Below are 18,952 nucleotides of genomic sequence, written 5' to 3' on the forward strand. Positions count from 1 at the left end.
CTATTTTAAGAAATTAGGAAAATAAGATCAAATACATCCAAGCAAACAGAAGGAAGAAAATAATAAGACAGAAATCAATAAAATTTAAAATGAAGAAGAAGAAGAAGAAGAAGAAGAAGAAGAAGGAGGAGAAGGAGAAAGAGGAGGAGAGGAGGAGGAGGAGGAGGAGGAGGGGGAGAAAAAAGGAAGAAGAAGACAACAACAACAACAACAACAACAACAACAACAAAAGTCTTTGAAACCAAAAATAGTTGGTCTGAAACAATTGATAATATTGGTAAACTCTAGCAACACTGACAAAGAAAAGAGTGACGACACTAATGACCAATATCAGGAACAGAATGAGGAAACAGAACCACAGACCCTAACAGAGACTAAAGGTATAATAGGGCAATGCTATGAAACATATTTACTTATAAATTCAACATAACTTTCAAACCACCTTTGTTCTCGCATATTAAAACACCGAACTTTAAAACTATGATATTTGCTATAGGTTTCATTCAGCTGCTTTGGAACACCAAGTGTAAAGTCTAACACATTTTTCTCTCTGAAGCTATGTGTCTTCTCCTCAAGGGGAACTCGGGAGCAATAAATTCTGAAAACTCAGTGGGGGTAGACATGAGTTGTATCGATGGGGAATTCTAGAGGGGAGAAAAAGGAAAACTACTTAATCATCAAATTGTCATTGTACGAGTTTAACACTCTCCTCCTGCATTTAGGAGCTGAGGGGCCGATCACCTCCTTAACTTGGCTAATTCAATTGTAGATGTAAAAGCATACCTTCTTTTCTTTTTCTCCTGAAACATGAGCAGACAGATATGTGTAATTTTCACAAAATTTTTACACTAGTTTGTCAGGTGACCTCCTTTGTGATATAGTTGGTTCAATGAGAGTGGTTGCAATGACTTCTAGAGCCCGTTCATTCACTACTCACTCTCTCTATCTTATACTCCTCAATTCATCACACCCGGGACAAATGCATTTTTCTTTTTTCAAGGTTTTAGGAAAAGTTTAAGACTGGGGACCTATACTAAAAATGTGTATGTTTCTTTCTCCTCTGCATTTCAGAATGTGAAAAAGACCATAAAGGTTATATTTTTTACGTATAGTCTCCTAAATTAGGCTACAGGCTTGAGAAATCAGAAGAGAATCTTTTGCAGCTCCTGAGAGAATTTTTTTACTCTCACTGTCCAATTTTTTTTTAATCTTTTTAATGTTTATTTTTGAGAGAGGGAGAGACAGAGTGTGAGTGGGAGGGGCAGAGAGAGAGAGGGAGACAGAATCTTAGGCTCCAGGCTCTGAGCCATCAGCACAGAGCCCGACGCGGGGCCCGAACCCACGAACTGTGAGATCATGACCTGAGCCGAGGTCGGATGTTCAAGCGACTGAGCCACCCAGGCGCCCCTCGCTGTCCAATTTTTAATGCAATAGTATTTAATAACCTGCCATTTTTCTTAACAGAATGGCTTACTATGGGTCAAACATGATGAGGATTGCAATGTTGGGCATTCAAAATAGTACCGAAGGGGCACCTGGGTAGCTCAGTCGGTGAAACCTCTGACTCTTGATTTCGGCTCAGGTCATCATCATCTCACGGAGATAGAATCCCACATACAGCTCTGCACTGACAACACAGAGCCTGCTTGGGATTCTCTCTCTCCCTGTCTCTCTGCCTTCTGATGCTCGCGTGCTCTCTCTCTAAAAATAAATGAAACTAAAACTTAAAAAAAAAATAGCACTGAAGACAAGATCATTTGAAACATATTCCACTAAGTAGATGCCTGCCATTACAGCTTCTAGGATACAGAAGTGTAGTATTTTTGCATATCAGAACATTAGGAATTTAAATGTCAATTTTAGCTCTAAAAACTTTTATTTCCTTGATAATATACAGATAATTAAATGGGAAACAATGGTCTTGGCATTCTTCTCATATTCTCAAAAGTCCTCCTGCAAATATTATCCAAATAACAAGAATGCTCTCATAAGTGTGCCGTTATGCACAAATATTCAAAATATTTGAGTCCTTGTAAATCTGAAAATAATAGTTATGCAGAAAAGCTTTCGTTGAGTCAGTGTTTTCTTTCTTAACCATTAGCAATATCAACATTTTTAATATAATACCCATGCAGCCAGATAGCAAATAAAGAGTTATGGATGTAAGTCTCTATTGAATACAACATGGACTAAAAGGTATCATGTGATTAGCATATATACATAAACCATAGATCAAAGTATTTGTTGGTTTTTTTTTTGAATATAGTAGTTTCTAAGGTAAAGTGGTTCCATAAAGCCATCATCACAGGACAAGCTTTTTTTCTTCTTTGTATGTTCCCCTTTACTATGACGCTATGGTCGTCAAAAATGCCATGAAAAGCAGTCCCAGAAATGGAAGAGATGCCCTGTATTCTGAAATCTGGCTGAGATATTTCCTGGTTCATCTTTGAATATTCCAGTCACTTGATATTCTTAGAATTTACACTCGGTTCTGTGACACTATTTCCAGGTACATAACAGAAAGAATTCTAACTACAACAACAAAAGAAAAAACAAGAATGGTTGATATAATTTTAGGTGCCACTAACCATAAAGTCAACTTGAAGCTATAAATATCTTTTACAAACTACATTTTGCACATACCATTGCTTTTCTGACTCCTAAGCAAATATTTTTCAAAGGAAAGGGAAGATTGCAACATCATTCATTTTCAGGGAAGTCATTCAGTAACCAAGTCTTGTGACCTATTCTCATCAGAGTGAAAACAAATAAGAACATAAACAGAATAACGAACATTATTTTCATGCAGGAAATAATGCAGGAATTGTTTTTCATGCAGCAATCTTAATTATATGTATTCTAGTAATTGATACCATCTGGCCTTGTCAATTCTAACGCTCTTCCTAACTCTTAGACTCATCATTATATGTCAGCTAAATTTAGGATACCTATCCTGGACTACTTTTTCCACTCATTATCTGACATACAGATCGTGTATCATCAGCTCATTTAAAAGCTGGATGCTGTTGAAAATCAGGATATTTTTTGTAAAAATATAAGTATGTATCTATGTATATATACATCTATGTCTGTAAAAATTTGCCATGAAGCAGATTAAATTTTTAAGTATTAAAGTTTTAAATGTCTCTAAGATTAAATTTTAAATTAAAATATTTTTTCAAGACAGCATATAATCTAAAGATCTCTTGCAAGTTTATTTTTCTGTATAAAAGAATTAATCAAACAAGGATTACTTATTAACCCTTTCAGGCTCTACCCTAGTTGCTGAAAAATGAAAACATAAATAAATGCATATAAAATTAATGAATAAAAATTTGAACAAAACTGTGTTCCCACCAGAGAGCTCATATTTTAGGTAGACAATACGTTAAAAGGACGACTTTAAATGAAATAGAGTAGGTGTTATGTTAAAGACATTACCAAGGAGCTGAAGACACAAATACCTGGAAATGATTATTCCTACCTAGACCCTCCATTAAAGGCTTTCTTCAGGAAAACATGTGGGGAGACCAAGCCAACATGGGAGAATTGGTAGTTAATCACGCGAAGAATTAGATATTGTTTGAAGACACAAGTAGCCATATTAACAAAGGCATAATGTATTAGTTTCCTATTGCTGTTATAACAAATTTGTGCCGGTTTATTGTGTTAAAACAATACCAGTTTATTTCTTAAAGCTCAAAAGCTCTGAAAGTCAGAAATTAGAAAGTCATAAATTAGAGGCACTTGGATGGTTCAGTTGGTTAAGTGTCCAACTCTTTTTTTTTTTTTAATTTTTTTTTCAACGTTTATTTATTTTTGGGACAGAGAGAGACAGAGCATGAACGGGGGAGGGGCAGAGAGAGAGGGAGACACAGAATCGGAAACAGGCTCCAGGCTCTGAGCCATCAGCCCAGAGCCTGACGCAGGGCTCGAACTCACGGACCGCGAGATCGTGACCTGGCTGAAGTCGGACGCTTAACCGACTGCGTCACCCAGGCGCCCCATCCAACTCTTGATTTTGACTCAGGTCATGATTTCATGGTTGATGGAATTGAACCCTGTGTCAGGCTCTGTGCAGAGCCTGCTTGGGTTTCTCTCTTTCCTTCTCTCTCTGTCCTCCTTGCTCATGCTGACTCGTGTATGCGCACTCTCTCTCTCTCTCTCAAAAATAAATAAATAAACATTAAAAAAAGAGGTCATAAATTAGTTGCTCTGAGCTAAAGTCAAGGTGGTGTCAGGGCTGGTTCCTCCTGGAAGCTCTGAGAGAAGAGCTCAATGCCTTGACATTTTCAGTTTTTAGTGGACATTTGCATTCCTTGGCTCGTGGTCACTTCCTCTATTTTCAAAAAGCATCGTTCCAACTTCTACTTCCACTATCCTGCCATTCCATTAGCTTTTTCTTTATCTGAATCTTCCTGCATCATTATGATTATATCAGGCCACACATCATTCCAGGATAATCTCTCCATCTCAAGACCCTTAACCACATCTGCAAAGTCCCCTTGACAATAGGGTCCCATTTACAACTTCCTGGGATTCGGGTACAGACATATTTGGGAGTCATTATTTAGCCTACCCCCTATAGTTTTGTCAGGTTTAGACACACAGGGAATTCCAGATTACTAGAAAGATGACAGTTTGGAACATAGTTTGATGAATCTAAAGAAGTAGTGAAAGACTAGATGAGTTTTTCTCATAATAAGAGTCAGTAACCACTACAAGTTCAAAGATACATGTCATTGAGTCGGGGGGAGGAGCACAGCATAAGAGACATGAGAATCCTACAGAAGATGCCTTTTTAAAGAATATCTTCACTTTCATAAGGGACTAGAACACAACATATGCACAGTTTGGATTGATAACTGAGCTATACAATCATATAGTCATATATTGAATCTCAATGACTCTTAGGTTCACATGTTTGGTTTTGTGGTATACTTTTAACTAAGAAGATTCAATTGGACTTAAAATATAAATGATGTTCCTGCCAGATGGGAGCTAAATTATATCATGAGTAGCTGAACAAAGGAACTCTCACATAGAGAAATATGTTTGGAGGGTTGAGTCATCACATGGCATACAGGCTATGTAACATGGGCTTACAGAGCTCAACATCAGTGTTATTCTGCTCATTTAGTTCTGTTTGCTTACTGTGAGAACTACTTCAGTTAAAAAAAAATTAATTTGCCACATTAAATTACTATGTTTATTTTGAATTGCTTTAATTTTGCCCATTTGCTTTTGGCAAAGTTACATAAAGGATAAATAAGAATATCATATACTGATTCATGTTCGTATCTTTCAATAATGCCATAGTAAAGTGATTAGTCTCTATTTGGCTTTCATGAGATTTTTTTTTCTTTCAAAAGTGATTTCTTATTTAAGTTCGAAGAAATTTAGAATGTTAAATGTTTATATCAGAAAAAAAAAGACCTCAAAACAATAGCCTAGGTTTCCATTTTAAGAAACTAAGGAAAAGAAATCAAAATATACCCAAACAGAAGGAAGAAAATATAGAAGAAAATAGGAATTAAGAAAATAAAATCCAAAACCTGACAGGTGTTTATTCAGCCCTGTCGCTTATAATCTCTAAGACCTTGGGCAAGGTACTTAACCTCTTCATGCTTTAATTTCCCCATCTGCAAAACAGAGTGAATAATAGCACCTACCTCACGGGGCTATTATAAGAATTAAGAGAAAAGTTCTGTGAAACTTAAGAAACTTAGAAATGAAAAGTGATTAGAACAATTCTTGGCACGTAATATGCTAGATCAAAGCAGGGTTACATATAGTCCAGTTTGCCCAGGGTATTCTCAGTTTAGAATTTATTATGATTTTTTTTATTTAATAATAAAATAGTTGTATTAATAATTGCCTCAAAGGAAGCTACTTCTGCCATGGCCTTATCTAGGACTCTGAAAGATGCGTTCACTTTTACATGTGGAAGAACACCAGTGATCCATGTCTGTTTCGTTTTCAGTGAGGAGCAACTAACATTTTCCTCCTCAACAACAACATATGGCGTGCTCTCTGGTAAAGCAAAATATTAGACAATGCTGCATCTCTAAGCTGCTTGGGATACCAGTTAGGTGTATTGTGGTCCATAACAAATCCTATCAGATATAGTAAAATGCGAGTTGTAAAGATCAATAGAAACCTTAAAATTATAAGCTACAAATAATAAGATATGTGTGGGAAGTAAAGACTGAGCCATGTTCTCTTAAAATATCAAAGTGTAGAATAAACCCCTTGCTATCACAGTATTACCACAAATATAGATTGAAAAATTCTTAACAAAATATTAGTAAGGCAAATGCAAGCATTGCATAGAAAATAATAATACATCATGCTGAAGCCTTACAAATTTGGTTTAACGATTTAAAAATAAATTAATATATTATATCATTTAATGATTATCTTAATAGATGCAGAAAAATATTTGTCAAAATCAACATCCAATCATAATAAATCAGTTATCAGCTTAACAATAGAGGGAAATTCCTTAATGTTGCAAAGTTATTTACAAAAATGCATGTATTTGTAATGTAAAAGCACTGAAACATTCAGAAACTACACAAAGTGGTTAGATCTCATCATTCTAATGAGTACTATGTTAGATCCTATATTAGTGGCCAGAAACTAATGTCAAGACAAACAAATAAAAATAAAATAGAATAGAGTAATTATGTTAAGATCTCATTATCTATGAAGGAAAAACTAAAGAAATTACTGATAAGTTATCATACAGAATTAGAAAATTTTAGCAAATTTTTCAAAGCCCTGGGATATAAAGTCAAAGGGCACAAACCATCTTCATTCATACACACTTGTCTCAATCAGGTGGAAAACAAAATTGTTAAAACAATATATAATGAGATAAAAAGTGTAGCTCTCATTTCCACCATAAGTTATTTATACATCCAAATCAATTTCATTTAAAGTCCCCACAGAATTACTTGCCTTGTTTGTTTTTTGCGTTATTTTTATGTATGAAACTTAAGAGGATGAGTCTATATTGATACAGAAGAATAGCCAAACACTCCTAAAGAAGAAAAATAACCAGAGGTAGGTGGGGTAGAATTTGTCCTACCAGTTGTCAGGAATTATTATAAACCTATTATGAATAACACAAGGTAGTATTATGTTAAAGTCTTCACAGGTAGAAATATCAAACACACGAACAGAGGTATACATATGTGGACATTTGATTTCTAATAGTATTTCACTAGAAAAGAATAGACTTTTCAACAAACCCTACTGGCACAATTTGGTTATCTATATGGAGAAAATATAAAATTGATTCCCTGACTGACACCATATACATATTAATGACTGAAAGATAAAAATAATAATATTGTAGATGACAATTTAGGATGATATCTTTATGACCTGAAATAGAATATAATTCGTTAAACCTAAACTCACTGATAATTTCAACTACATTTGGTTTCAACCACCACAGAGTGAACAGAGAAGCCCCAAACTAGGAGAAAATATACGCGGCACACAGAAGTGAGCGGTACCAGAATGAATGAATAGCACACATAAATCAGGTGAAAAGACACAATCTGATAAAAAGGAGAAAATGTATGAACAGGTACTGCACATAATAGGAATTCCAAAGGACCAAGAAACATGTGGGAAGATTTCCAATTTGATTTTTAATCAGGAACATGCAAATTCATCGTGTGATTCACTGTTTTATGCCTGCTAGACCGGCAAACCTCAAGAGTCTGGCAATATCAAGTGTTGGTGAGGATATGAAGCAATGGAAGCCTTTAGGAACAGCTGTTGTAAATGGGGATCAGTGGGCCACTTTGAGAAAAGAATTCATTATCAGATGGGATATTTGTGGATGTTCATAGTCTACAATCCAACAATGCCACTCCCGTACAGGGGCACCAGGACACTAGTGGAAGAACATCCTCAGTAACACTCAGAATGGCAAATATTGGAATGCAATAAAAATGCTCATCAATATTACAATGAAAAACATATTAGGCTAAAGTAATAGAATAGGAGAAATAGATATGCATGCATGCAATTATGTAGATGAATATTGGGAGCAGAATGATTAAGGAAAAAAGCCAACTGTGGCAGAACACGCCTTCACAATCCCCTTCTATGCAGGAAAGAATTCAAAAATATTAAGCAGCATTTTGCTTCGAATACACATTTTGTGGTTACAGTATGTGAAAAAAGGAAATGTTGAAAATACAGTTCTGGTTACTGAGAAAGAAAGGATGAGACAGGTAAGGATACGTGGAACTACAGTGGTGAGGCTCTCATTTTTCTCTTTAACATTGACCTCACTACCATGTCGATAGGTGTTCATCCCATCAGTATTTTTTTATATCCTACAGCACATAGTTTAAACTATTACTCTGAATATACTCACTATTTCATAAATAGGAAAAAAGTATTCCGGGGGCGCCTAGGTGGCTCAGTCGGCTAAGTGTCGGACTTCCCCATGTCAGGTCATGATCTCATGGGTTCGTGGGTTCGAGCCTGGTCGGGCTCTGTGCTGAGAGCAGGGAGCCTGGAGCCTGCTTTGGATTCTGTGCCTCCCTCTCTCCCCTTCCCCCACTTGTGCTCTGTCTCTTCTCAAAAATAGATATTAAAAAATTAAAAATAAAAGTATTCCTAACATCTATTTTAAGCTTTAAAAGAAAATAGTATACCTTTCAATAAGCTGCCATTGAGATGCAAATTTTTGTAATTTCTTGTCTGTTCAGGTTTCTTGGATGTGTGAATCTCGTTTGACTTTCACATACCCCTGATGGAGCTCAGAGCATATCTACGGCATTGTGTTTATTTTAACAGTGTCAAACAATTAAAAAAAAATTCTTCACAGACAGTGTTCTTTTATTTAGTAATTTATTCATCTGTCAAGTATGTACTATTTTAAGTCTCTTCTGTATGTTAAGCATGAGGAAGGCTATTACCCTCTCACTGTTTACAATTTTAGCAGCAAAGATAAGGACTAGTCTAAAGACAGCTCTTTTGCAAAGCAGTAAGAGAGGAGAGCTGCCCAAGGAGCAAAAATGCAGGTGCTTTAAGAAATGAAAGGTGGAAGAATGATTCCTGGGTAATCCTGCAGCTGTTTCAATACTATAGCTGCTGGGGGAACTTCATATGCAAATTTCTAAGGTTGGAATCAAGAACTTGGAAGAAAGTCTCAGGAAAGAAATTGGAATGTCATAATAAGGAAATGAGTGCAAGCGAGACTTCCTTTAAACAACAGCTGTCAGATTCTCTCTGGTGAAGCAAAATACTGCCTGAGACAGATGGGGTGGCGACCATCATCTTATGTGTACTTAGATTTAAATAGGCAATCTGACCCTATCTAACTATGCAGGCTTCAGGAGTGTGTTGTCAGGTCAGGCACACGACATGCTACATACTGTACCTATAGGGATAAGGTGGCAAAGATGTGCGTACTTGTGCATGTGTTTGTGTGGTAAGTAAAAGTATGGGAGTATGTACAAATATGGAATGGGAATGGGGATCCCTTCACAATAAGTAAATAAAACAGAAAGCAAGGAGTATTCAATACACTAAGCTAAAAAATATTCTACTGGTCTAGTCTCTTCCTTGGGGAGGTCAAGCATTACCCCAACTTTAAGAATCATGCTCAAGTAGGGGCACATGGGTGGCTGAGTCATTTGAGCGTCCAACTTCGGGTCCAGTCATGATCTTGCTGTTTGTGGGTTTGAGCCCCACGATGGGCTCTGGGTTGACAGCTCAGAGCCTGGAGCCTGCTTCAGATTCCCTGTCTCCCTCTCTTTCTTTCTGCCCCTCCCCCACTTGTGCTCTCCCTCTCTCTAAAAAATAAATAAACATTTTTTTTTAAAGAATCATGACTAAGTAATTGATTCCTTTATGTAGGCATCAAATCCTAAACATTTGTCTGATCTTTAGATCTTCATTTCAAATTTCTTGCTGGACATCTGCACATGGTTTACCAATAAACATTTCACACTCGATATGTGCAAACCGATTCTTCATCTGGCCTTCTATTTGGCTCCTGCTCATCTTTTTAAAATTAATGTTTATGTCACTTTCTCAATTCTTCATCCTTATAACCTACAAAGATATCTGCAGTAACTACTTTTCACTCACCACTTAGGGCCAATTGCTAAATTAAGTGGTTTGTCTCTATAAAATCTTCATTCATCTCATCCTTGGCATTTTCATTGACATTGCATGGATCTGTGTACTCATGATTTTTATCAATGGATGTACAGTTTCCCATTTTTCTATTCCCTCCATCTTCCCACCCAATCTCCTTTACAAAACCTCACAATATTTTGTCTAAAAAGCAAACACAACTATATTTTACTCCTGCAGAAAATCCAACAATAACAGTTTTTTGTTCTCAAGGTAAAGACCCTATCCTTCCTCTTACACTCAAGGCCATCCAAATATGGCCCACTCTACATTTTCTTTTGTCAGGTTTTCTTTCCTCTAGTCCAACTGGTCAATTTGGTAGTATGAAAAAGAGTCAATATTTGCCTCCTCTGATTCTGTGCATGTTCCTTCTACATGGAATCCCCTCACTCCATATTTATCTATTAAAGTTCTATCAGGCCTCAAGTCTACCAGATAGAAAGGGCTTTTAGCTTGCTCAACCATAACTTCTCTGTCTCTTAATATTTTTTGTATGTCTTGTTAGCCACTTAGTTATTCTGGTCTTCCAAATTATTTACTTATCTTCTTCTTGTGCTAAATTTTAAGCTACTTGTGCTCAGAAACTTTGTCATTAATACCATAAAAATCATTACAGAACCTACATATATCAAGTAAAAATTGAAACACAGCAGCTGAAAAGACAAATAAGACAGTCCTACAGGCACGTGTGCCATCGGTATATGTATCATCTCAGCAGAAGGCAGAGTATAGGTATAGGTACACTATTTTGCTTACTTTAAGTTGATAGTATCAGTGAGGCCGTGAACTTCTCTTTTAGAGTAGGATTAAATTTCTGTAAATATTTCTCCCCCAAAATTTTGATATTTCTTGATTATTTAAAATATTTCTCTGTCCCTCTGTCTCTCTCTTCCCTGACACATACTCATGTATATCTTTATTGTTATTAGGTATAATGTCCAATATCACACATATAGCATGATCCTGAGAGAAAAGTGCATTAATAGCTCACCTCTGTGCCTTAATTAAAGAAGTGAAATTATCATCTAACAACGGATATTGAATTTGAGGGACGGGACCCAGAAGAGGTTCCCAGTCAACAGCACTAAGTCATTTGACTTGCCTATTTCACTCCCAATGATGTCGCCTGTCCGGTCTACTGAGTTTCCTTTAATCTCTTGCAGAGAGAAGAAACTATTGTTTATTCTGTTTTTCCCCGTTATTCCTGAAATGAGCATACACATATGTTAAAAACATTTATGGACTGGGACACCTGGGTAGCTAAGTCAGTTAAGGCGTCTAACTCTTGATTTTAGCTCAGGTAATGGTCCCAAGGTGGGGCAACTGCGCCTTGCATTGGGTTCCAGGCTAAGCGTGGAGCCTGCAAAAAAACAAAACAAAACAAAAACAAAACAAAATAAAACAAAAACAAACAAAGTAAAGCAAAACAAATTTATGGACTTTTAATGCTACTAATTATGAAAAATGAGAGACAACAGGTAACAAAAAAAAATCAAATATTGGTCTACATTGAAAGGCAAAAATAATTAGGAATCTCTTTCCCAGGGGCTTTTCAATTTTATTAATCTATGGGCTTTTTCATATTGAAAAAATACAAAACTAAATGCTCTTTAATTCCAAGTGTTATTAAAATTTTATTATATTACTTCAATATATATAAATAAAACTTATTTTACTTATAGCTTGAAACATGATTAAACCACATTTTCAAATAAAATATTAAAACTTCCCACCAAACCAATAAAATTCAAATTAAGAAAATTAATTTAATATGGAATATATTTTAAGATATTAAAAAACGTAATTACCAATGGATTTAAAAGTATAAAATGGCATGTTTTCACTTTTCTCATTTTTATGTTGAGCATGCTGCAACATCATTTGAGTTAAAATTGTACCATTGCTGGGTTTTTTTGCCTTTAAAAAAAACTAATAATCTTAACTATCAGGGAATTATTCTGAAGATTCAGTTAATCCAATCATGCTCATAAAATACAATAAAAATAATTTGAAGTGTGAAGTCCTTTATTACATATTTAGTGTCATAATTACTTGTATAAAAATAAAATCTAACAACACATCTGCTCATGTAATGATTATGATATCAACTGCTACGGGTTCTGTTGAGTTCTGAAGAGTTTAAAGTCTGTGTGCCATTTGATGACTTAATTTCCCCACTACTCTTCCTTATGTAAGTGATTGTAAAATCTTTATTTATACAGCTTGCCATGAGGTAATTTGTCTTTTCCTTGGGGCCAATGAAAATGTAAACTCCATAATTGCAATAAAGTAGCAGAACATGGTCATAAGTTGACCATACACACGGTCTGTGATATGCTTACGTATATTTCAAGATTACCAAAACAAGAGCAGAAAATTCACAAATATTCATAAATTGAGCAAGTACATCTCTAGAAATAATAAGTGTAGTAATTCCTTCCTTTAGAACCACTCCTTGGCATTTCCTCATTTTCTTAGTCTTATTTGGATACATATATTTATACATTTAAATTTATATATGTGTAAAATGCTAAGCCATTTAGGATTTCTCCAGATTCAAATGTTATTTATAGCACAAGGTAGATCCAAATTAAAATGAGAACTTTTCTGTTTTACACAGGAAGTCTCTACTTAGGTAATTTCCTAATAGTGACACAATCCAAAGTGAGCTAAATATATCTTAAATATTTGAAGGAAATATTGATTTGGGGAAGAAAAATGAAACACGAGACTTGTGGAAGAGATGGATCTATCTGTTGGTTAATTGACAAATAATTAATTCAGCCAGTAAAGGGTGATAGAATATCTATCATACAACAATTCTGAAGCAATTTTGTCACCATATAGCTTTATCTACTTTGATTTCAGTTCTCTGGAAATGTTACCACAAAAAGTAAGCAAGTAGGGCTCTACTTTCTATAATTCTATTTGTTATATTTGCATTGTTTTCCTCTCTTTTCAATAAACTTCACAGTCTTTAAATATATGTGTATGTATACATAATCATGTATAAAATATATTTCATTTCTGTTCAAACTATATCATGATATATGAGCCTATGATTCTCCTATTGGTTGCAATATATTAAGTTTGGTATTATAGTATATTTTACACATTTTCCAGACAAAAATAAAATGTAATGCATTATTATATATAATGGAAATTCTCAGGTTCTGAGGTTACAAGAGGAAGAAGTGTCTGAAATAAGGCACAGGGAAACAATCCCAAAATTCATAGCCAAGTAAAAGAACAGAAATGTAATAAAGTTAAAGGGAAAGTAAACTCTTATTATTATTCTTATCAAGTAATTCCTTCAAGCAAAACATTTTTAAATTAGCAATGGAAAAGGATGGCCACAATTCAGATCATTCTCTCCAAAACATGTTCAATTCAGGCTCTTGGAGTTCCTTTGTTTCAAGAAAATGAGCTTCTGATTTAATAATTGGGGGAAAAATGGTATTAACTATATTTTCAGTGTAACTCCACACTCATAAAGCAAAAGGCATTAAAAGTAGGACTTTAGTAGAATTAGTTAATATCTAATGAAAACATAAAAGCAACCCATTTATTCAGTTCTGAAATGTAATCAATTTTTAGATGATAAGAACAAATTTCATCTTGGAGACCCGACAATTTAGTGAAATACGTACCTACTTACTTTAGCTGTTTTGTTTTGTTTTGTTTTGTTTTGTTTTGTTTTGTTTTGTTTTGTTCCTGATAAAATAACATGAAAAAGAAAACACATCTTTGGTATAGTTAAAAAGAACACCATAGACTCAAAATGGCGCCACTTAGGTTAAGGTCCCAAGTCAGTAAACCAAGACTTAATACCTAAACTAACTGCAGTTTCAAACCCCTAGAAATGTAACCTTTAGTCAGCTCAACATGGGAATTTCCTTGTCAGCAGTAGGAAATTTACTGAGAAATCCCTACTGCTCCCTTTAGGAAGGTGACCTGCCTAAAACAATGGATTATTTGCTGATATATTTTTTCTACTCCCTTTCTGCCTTTAAAAACCGTAGCCCTTTGGAGCTCCCCTCTACTTGTTAGATGGCATGCTGCCAGATTCATGAATCAATTAATAAAGTCAATTAGATCTTTTAAAATTTACTCAGTTGAATTTTTATTATTTAACAGTATTTACAAACTTTGTTACTAACACATGGCTGACCTTACAGTATAGATTAAGTTCTTTACCAAATGGCTTCTTAAAAGCAAGCTCTTTTTAGATTATGTTGCAAGTCTCTCATTGGGCAGTGGGGCCGAGAGAAAGGACCGTTCTGTATAATAAGAAATCAATCTGTTTTACTGAAGTTTCATTCTCCAGATGAGTTTGATTGTTGATGTTCTCTTTGTGACCACAATTTTATACCTTGCTGCTCTTGATACAGCCTTTTAAGGTCTAAGCTATTACCTTAAAATTTGCCTGCCATCCTTCCTCAGTTATCCATTTTTCTTGATTTCCTTTACTGAAAAAAATTTTTTTCAGTATTTATTGACTGAAAATATCTCTCAGAGTTAAATATGGCCTATAAGATTAATGGCATATGTGAATTCACAGGCATGTGGCATATATAATGTCAAATGTGAAAACCATTTTCACAGATTACATGAAACTTTAAGAAAAAAATAAGTGAGTATTCAATTCAATCCATTGTTATAAAAATGGGATTATTCTCTCCCCTGTGCTCCAAGGCAACATTACTTCAAGTACACAACTCGATTTCAAGACATTTGTCAACTTTGCAAACTGTTCAACAGTCAGTAGTATTTCCCTCCCCTAAACTGACTACGTGTAGGCCTCAAGGACATAATGTAGACAGTTAAATGTATTGTTATAAAAGAGGAGGATTTAACAATTTCCCAATAAATGTAATCAGGTAGTGAAATCAAACTATATAACTCATATAATATCTGCTTTATTTTATTTTTTAATTTTTTTTAATGTGTATTTATTTATTTAGAAAGACAAACAAAGAGAACAGGACAGGGGCAGAGAGAGAAAGAGAGAGAGAGTCCCATTCAGACTCCATACCATCAGCACAGAGCCTGATGGCAGGCTTGAACCCACAAACCATGAAGTCATGACCTGGGCCGAAACCAAGAGTCAGCTGCTTAACTGACTGAGCCACCCAGGAGCCCCTCTGCTTTATTTTAGATTCAGTAAGTTATGTTGTTTGGCCATCTGCTTTGGTAAAATTAAACAGATAATAATAATCTCCTCTGTTTTTTTCAAACTGTGAAAACCATAGTCCAAATAAAATGAATCAACACACTGAACGTTAAAATAAGGTTTATGTCCTGTCGTCAATCAGCAACTCAGGGCATCAATCGATTTTTGACAAACATATGTATTATAAGAATGTTTATTTTCCTACCTAGTTCAAGAGCAACAGGCTCTGTCCCCAGGAGTCCATTTTACTATTAATAATTAAACAGACTTACATAAGCTATTAAAACTACAAATAATTACAGTTGATTATGCCTTCTTTTACCCAAAAACAGGTTCAGTCACTGCAAGCCAAGATATTGAAATAAGCTAATTATCTTTTTTTCTTTTCTTTCTTTCTTTTTTTTTTTTTTTTTGCAATGACGAATTTTGCATCTCTATGACCCAAATCACCTTACTGCACAGATCATTGTTGTTAACAGATCAAAGGATTTTTTTAAAGGCAATTTTAGCAATGCTTGCAGCACCTACTAAGTTTGGTAGTAACTAATCATATTCTAGTTTGAAAGATAAGCAATGCCACTTGTAGAGCTAAAAGAGACTATCTGCTAATCTCTGTAAGAAACATAACTGCCTCGTTTCGTTTAGTTAACTCTTCAGCACTCTGCATCATCCTGCCTAAATATGAGGCCTGGAGCACTTTTTGAAAAAAAATATATAGGGGCGCCTGGGTGGCGCAGTCGGTTAAGCGTCCGACTTCAGCCAGGTCACGATCTCGCGGTCCGGGAGTTCGAGCCCCGCGTCAGGCTCTGGGCTGATGGCTCAGAGCCTGGAGCCTGTTTCCGATTCTGTGTCTCCCTCTCTCTCTGCCCCTCCCCCGTTCATGCTCTGTCTCTCTCTGTCCCAAAAATAAATAAACGTTGAAAAAAAAAAATATATAAACCCAACACAATATTTTAATGCTTACTGAACTCAGCCAGTCTAAATACCTTTGTGAGTCCAAGAAGCTGGTGAGCTCCAGCTGCCGTTATTTCCAGCACCAGGTCCTGGGGCACTGGCATCCTCCAAGGGAACAGATGTCGAAAGGGGATGAGCAGTTGAAGAAACAAACCATTTTACTTCTCTGTTAAAAAAACAAACAAACAAACAAGCAAAAACTGAAGAGTTTCCATTTTAAATATTACCCCTGTCCTTTTGTATTTATTTTTAAAATTTATTTATTTATGTTTTGAGAGAGAGAGAGAGTGAGAAGTGAAGGGGCAGAGAGAGAGGGAGAGAGCCCTAAAGCAGGCTCTGCACTACCAGCATGGAGCCTGATGCAGGGCTGGAACCTTAAGGGCTGAACCTTAAGATCATGACCTTGAGCTGAAAACAAGAGTCGGGTGGTTAACTAACTGAGCCACCCAGGCACCTGAATACTTCCCGTATATTTTTAGAATGATGAGTCTTTTTACTCCTATCATTGAATTAATTTCCAGAATGGAATTTCTTTGAGGAGCAGTCATTGTGAAAATCATTAGTAAAACAAATTTATATCATCAGAAGTTTAACAACTAACGAAAATGAGGTACATGTCCCTTCTCAAACTTGAGTTCAAGATTGTTTGGTTGACTGGATAATTTGAGCTTTAAAATATCTGATACTTTGAAAAGTTAGATCAATATCCAAATTTGCTTTACATTTCTAATAACATATTGAATCAAATGTAGCTTTTGTTGGTTACCAGCTGAGTAACTATGGTTAAATTATGTGTCTTGAGTCTCAGTTTTATGATCTGTAAAATAGGGCTCAAAATACTCCTTACTTGAAAAAGATGTTGTAAAGATGAAATACAACTACACGAGAAAATGTTATATAGAGTGGCTAGCATCTAGCCCATGCTAGGTAAACTGTAGGATATTACAAAACAATTTCTATTTAACCTACATTTTCAAAATCAGAGCAGGAGCTATCATTAAGATAAGATTTGCTTTCTATTTAAAAACTTAAAAAAAAATAAATGTCACCACTCAGCTGGGACAGCCAACCAAAGAGGAAGAGAGAGAGAGACAGAGACAAAACAAGTAAGTCAAACAGGTGTGACAAATCCTACCAATATACTTTGTTCCAGACTGGTGGCCACTTGGAAGTCTGAGTCCAACACTTTATTTCACAAAGAGTTTTTAAAATGTGCACGACCAATAGATTTTCCAACCACTTCAATTTGCACACAACCTATTTACAAAAGGCCGGAGAGAAAAGAGTTAGAAGTAGTCTTTTATTAAAGCTAAAAATAGCAACTAATAAAATATTAACCAGAACAAATCTGTACTAAATGCAAACAGTAATCTTTCAGTAACACAGGCAGCTTTCCATGAAAAGGGAAGTCAAGCAGAAAAGGAAAATTCATGAAAATCAACAATATGTACTCCCAAGATCCTCTATAACAACATATTATAAGTTGGCAGAAATTTTCCTTTTCCATATTGTAAATTCATTCTATCTTGAGTTCATGTATGCAATTTAACAATAAGTTGAAAGCCAAATGTCTTATGAAGAAGTTATTTTCCTTCCTTTTTAAGACAAATACTGCATTTTGAGAATTTTTAAGGTTTTTTTGTTGTTGTTAAGATATATAACATATAGGGGTGCCTGGCTGGCGCAGTCGGTTAAGCGTCCGACTTCAGCCAGGTCACGATCTTGCGGTCCGTGAGTTCGAGCCCCGCGTCGGGCTCTGGGCTGATGGCTCAGAGCCTGGAGCCTGTTTCCGATTCTGTGTCTCCCTCTCTCTCTGCCCCTCCCCCGTTCATGCTCTGTCTCTCTCTGTCTCAGAAATAAATAAACGTTAAAAAAAAAATTAAAAAAAAAAGATATATAACATATAAGATGATATATGAAATTAAAGCTAGTCTCCCCTTTGTGCTTGTTACAAACTAGGCCTTTTATCTATATCATCTTTAATTCTAACTCAATAAAACAGTTACTTTTTTTAATCGTTTATTTTAATACATCACAGCTGAGTAACCTAAGGCTCAGGAAAACTCTACCTCAAAACATGTTAAAAAATAAAATACACAGGATGAGGACATAATATTTATAACAATAAAATATACACTGATTTCAATATGTGTTCCGGTTTTCACTCAGGAAATGTAAGTTTTCTTGTTTGCTTTTGTCCATCATTGGTCAAAACAAAAACATTACAAGTCTTTATAAATCTGGGTAATGATAGAGTAACTTTTCTAAATAATTGCAAAAAAAGAAAAAACCACACAAAACCCATGAAATTGGTCTTCTGATATTTTCTGAAGAATGTTAATTGCTTCATAATAATTTCACTGTATCTTATTTATATAATAATATACTCTTTATGGATTACACAGTGCCCAAAAAGAAGAAAATCATAATGACTCCAAATTCAATAACCAGACACGTTATCAATTTTCTATATCAAAAATGTGTTTCATAATGTTTTGTAATCTGATCTTTAAAAATTAACAATGTGTCATGTACATTTTCTATGTCAGTATGTATTCTAAATGAATAGTTTTCACATTTTAGAGGTAAAATTCTTTCTTCAAAGAAATCTGAAGGAGAACTGTAATAGATATAACCAGGGAGGGGCGCCTG

The 18,952-nt window shown here is 35.1% G+C and overlaps 1 long non-coding RNA gene across 1 annotated transcript in view; it reads right to left on the minus strand.

Moving 5' to 3' along the window:
- The window catches only part of LOC123609095, a 140,021-nt gene extending 122,465 nt beyond the window's left edge, over positions 1 to 17,556 (minus strand). Inside the window, exons 1-2 of the long non-coding RNA XR_006717608.1 lie at positions 17,436 to 17,556; positions 16,333 to 16,466 (exon numbers count right to left, since the gene is read on the minus strand). This is a non-coding gene — a long non-coding RNA (uncharacterized LOC123609095). The remainder of the gene's footprint in view (positions 1 to 16,332; positions 16,467 to 17,435) is intronic.
- Between the last annotated feature and the right edge of the window lie 1,396 nt (positions 17,557 to 18,952).

This window comes from Leopardus geoffroyi, chromosome B2 (assembly GCF_018350155.1).
Source record: "Leopardus geoffroyi isolate Oge1 chromosome B2, O.geoffroyi_Oge1_pat1.0, whole genome shotgun sequence".
Classification (NCBI taxonomy): Eukaryota; Metazoa; Chordata; class Mammalia; order Carnivora; family Felidae; genus Leopardus; species Leopardus geoffroyi.